The 4,412-nt window shown below is 36.1% G+C and overlaps 1 pseudogene; it reads left to right on the top strand.

Annotated features, from left to right (window-relative positions):
- The first annotated feature begins 220 nt into the window (after positions 1 to 220).
- Positions 221 to 592, top strand: LOC149187746 (small ribosomal subunit protein eS19 pseudogene; annotated as a pseudogene).
- The last annotated feature ends 3,820 nt before the right edge of the window (positions 593 to 4,412 follow it).

The following is a 4,412-nucleotide window of genomic DNA, read 5'->3' as shown; positions in this document are numbered from 1 at the left end:
TTGGACAAAAAATTCAAATGTAATGGTAAATACACAAAATTTTATAGCGTAAATACCAACAACGTCCCTAGTGTATTTAGCTTTGAGCTTCTGTGTTCAGCTTCCCTCTCAGCTATTCTCACATAAAATTAGCCAGCAAGCATATCTTTTATGTCAATATTCCAGTCAATACTCATTTGAAACGTATCGAGAATCAACTCCAACGATAGGGTAAAACCCAATGCAGAGAGTACTCAAAAACTCGCAGGTATCAGAGCTCGTGACAGCTTATGCTGCACATCTTAAACGATCCGGCAAGATTGAGCTTCCACACTGGATGGACCTTGTAAAGACAGCCACTTTCAAGGAACTCGCTCCATATGATCCTGACTGGTACTATGTTAGAGCAGCTTCAATGGCAAGGAAAATCTATTTGAAAATCTATTTGAGAAAGGGTATCGGAGTTGGAGCTTTTTGTAAAATTTATGGTGGTCGTAAAAGGAATGGTTCACGCCCTCCTCATTTCTGTAAAAGCAGTGGATCTATTGCTCGACATGTACTACAGCAATTAGAGAAGATGAATATCATTGAGATGGATCCCAACGGTGGATGACGTATCACATCTAGTGGTCAGAGAGATCTTGATCAGGTTGCTGGTCGTATTGCGTTAAAGCAACGAAGCAGTGTTAAAAAATATAGGACAGTGTTAAAACCAGGACAACGTTAATACTTGAAGCATATATGGGAGTAGCATTAAAACTTGAAGCATATGCCAACACCAACCTTTAATCTACGCAGCACAGATTTCAAAAAAACTCAACGCTCATACCATAGATACTTGCTCGTTGCTCTGTGCAAACTGTGCGCTTACGGTGTTGGTTGCTATGTGCAAATTTGGGCATTTCTCTGTGGGAGCTGAGTGTTCATCATAGAGATTCGATGCCAGGAGCTGGGCGTTCATCATAGAGATTCAACGCTCCTCTTCTGGCATGTCAGACTGAGAGACGTTACACCCATACAAAAAAACGTGCCAACAATGATTAGAGAGTGTAGGGAGGACAATTATGAACAGCTTAGGGAGCGTAGAGGGCGCGGACAATGGTTATGGTAGATAAAACTAATGCAAGGAGTTACAACTAATTTTAGGGATTGAGGGCTTGTGCTTTGATACCATGTCAGGCCAGGTAGTAACTCCACAAAATTAATTCATATTATTCCTTCAGGTAGGTCTTTATTATATACATGAGGGAGACTATTCACTTCATCTCCCGATGACTGTTCATATTTCTTATTATTTATTTACATCAATTGTATTTATTCACCCAATCCTAATGATTAGGTGTCAACAATACATAAGGTACTCTATTGTGATTTCCGATGTCACAATGCTTTTTTCATCTTTGAAAATAGTTTCTTAGTCATATTGCTAAAAAACTACTAAAGCACTAAATTTATCCATATTTGTATATTTCCACACTAATGGGCTTGCTTCTATGCTATGATAGAAAAACCATAAAATATGTTTTTTAAATTTGTCTCTCTTTTAATTGTTCATCTTCCTCGTTTTTTCTTATATACTTATTTTCCTAAAATTATCAACCTATCCAATCATATTAACATCGATATAGAAACGAGGCAGTGTTGGCTATGCTAGGGTTAGGATTTTCAGAAAATTTTCTAAATACTCAGTGATTATATCTTGATCACAATTACTTATGATTGCATTTCTAGTTAATACTATGATGGGCTAATTTGATTGTATGCATGAGTCGTGTTTTGAGGAGGGGAGAGAACCTCTCCTATAGAAATGATATAGATGGAACCTACTAGCCTACTGCAAGAGAAGTGAAAAATCTATTGGAAACATTAGCAAGAATGAAAACCTAATGCTTGGAGCTCAATGGAAATCTCACCTCAAAGGGGTTTGTCTATCGAAGGTAGCAATAAATCCTATGTTTGTGGTGCCAATGAATATATTGGAGGAGTGCCACCAACACATGAAATCTCACAAATTCATGGGCATTTGGTAGGAGGAATGAGATTTGGTGAAATGGAGTCAAGTGAAGTGGCAACCTAAGGGTCAATTGAATTCTAATTAAGAACCTAGGGTTTTTTTGCAATTATCTTCCCCAATATGGAGGATAAGAAGAGGGTCTTGGAAAATGGCTGTTATTTTTTTAACTATCCTGGTCTATTTTTGCGGTTTTGGGAAGATTGTTATAACCCAAAGAAAGACCAATTTATTGCATCCGTAGTTGGGGTTCGATTGTTTTCATTACCAGAATATTTATGCGGGCTAAATATTATTTAGGGTATTGGAAACTTTGTTGTTCATTTTTTGAAAATATTTGAAGTCACAAAGAAGCACTAATGCTAATTTTATGCACGAATCTGCATATACATGAATATATCTAAGGCACTCCAAGAATTAATTGAAATTTATTATCATTATGAAGTTTGGAATCAATTGTTGGATTATGAGCATGTGCCCTTAAAGTGTGAGAGATGCTATGAATATGGCCACTTAATTAGGGATTTCAAAATTTTGAAAGTAGAAATGAAAGAAAATGTTATGAGGATGGATTTGGAAGGGTTTCATAAAGTAGAGAAACAAAAGAAAAAAGAACCTAAGTCTCAACTGGAGTAGTTGTCCCAGAAGATCCAATCAACTGCAACGGAGATCCTAGTGGCGAACTAATTCTCGACAATTATAGATCCAAAGGAGAATATTGTGTTACCAAAGAACCTCATGGAAGTTGAATAGAATGAAGACATTTCCCAGGAGAATCCCACATCTAAACAAAAATCTCTCAAAGACCCATTAGAGCTTCAGGAGATTAAAGAATTAGTCGTGGATGTAGAGATAGAAATGGAGATGAAAGATAACCAAGAACTGCTAAGTGAGGATGAGTGTTCAATGATGGTTATCATTAAGACATAGGCTAATGTGAATTCAAAAGATATACCATATGAGCAAAAGATTTGATATCACTAACATTATCTCCAATGGAAGAAGTACCAAGAAGAACGAGAACGATACATTCAAATATTCATTTAGAATTCAGATGGCTCATCTCATGTAATGAAAGGAAAGGAACATAAACCATGTAGAGCAAGAAGAAGGGTAGGAAAACAACAAAAGAATACATTCAGAATGTGGGGGGATTTCCTCATTAAATTAGGGCAAGTGGTTGTGCTCCCTGTGTATTTTCTCCCTTCTAAATGCTCTTCTTAATGAAAATTACCACCTAGAATATATGGGGCCTCAATAATAGATGTAACAAGAGGCAACTTCAAGATAATATAGCAAGTTAAAAGCTTGCAATCATTATTCTACAGGAAACAAAAGTTTCTAGTGAAAAAGTCATTTTTATAATGGATCAATGTTGGAAAGGCTGTGAATCGATGGATCTGGATGCAAAAGGAAACATAGGGCGCTTTTAGTTGTTTGGAACCCTATTGAGGTTATATTTAAAGACTGGATTTCATTCCCACTTATCTTGTTTGGAAGATTCTAATATGTGGGGGAGAAGGAGATTATATATTTAACATTGGTCTATGGGTCGCACATTCTCACTAAAAAGGCCAATTTTTTGTCTCATCTTCATGTGATCAGAACTCTTCACAACGATGAATTCTAGATTGCAGGAGGATATTTCAAACTTATTAAAAATATGGATGAAAATAAGGTAGATTGATACAATTAGATCTGGTGGCTCAACTAGGGAGCTTCTCTAGGATTTGAGGGTCACAAATGTGGATATCAATAATGGATTTTCACACAGAACAAGTGCATAGGTGTGTGAGGCAGATGAATCCATCTTGCGGATAAGATGTATCTCACTAGATATGAAACGAAATCTAGTAACAAACAAGAAAATAAACGCTACCTTTCTTTAGCTTATGATTGATTGAAATAAATAATATGCGAGGGATCACTTCTCGATTTAAGTAAGTTCATGTTGAAGTCATTTTAGTGCCTTCCATGGTTGGCTTCTCCTCGATGCTTTAGATACTGTTCTAATGCTTTCCACTCGATGATGTTTCAAAGAAGATTTGCATAAATAGAAATACACAAAGGATCAAAGCATCTAGTGTATAGAATTAAAGATAAATGAAATTCTTATCTGAAGATACATCATAAATTGAATCAATAACTAATCATAACCTATGTGAGTGATCAATGAATCTCACAAATGATATCAGAATAGACATTATTGGGAAATAGCAATTGATTTTTATTCAATAAAAAGGAGAACAAATTTACAACCTCATTGCCTTGATGTTACAAGTCTCTTCCCACAATCTGATCCCTTCTCCTTGGATGAAAAGCCTTCTAGCCTAATTTTTGCAGCATAAATATATCTTCAATGGTCCTCTCCAATCTTTTGGGCTATGTTTCATTTATAGGCGAAGAGGAGGAGGTTTGGGGT

The sequence above is a fragment of the Pinus tabuliformis genome, chromosome 3_1 (genome assembly GCF_031772625.1).
Source record: "Pinus tabuliformis cultivar Carrire ecotype Pingquan chromosome 3_1, CPIR1, whole genome shotgun sequence".
In the NCBI taxonomy this organism is placed as follows: Eukaryota; Viridiplantae; Streptophyta; class Pinopsida; order Pinales; family Pinaceae; genus Pinus; species Pinus tabuliformis.
The sequence above is the reverse complement of the archived record's forward strand: the minus strand, read 5'-3'. Positions and strand labels throughout refer to the sequence as shown.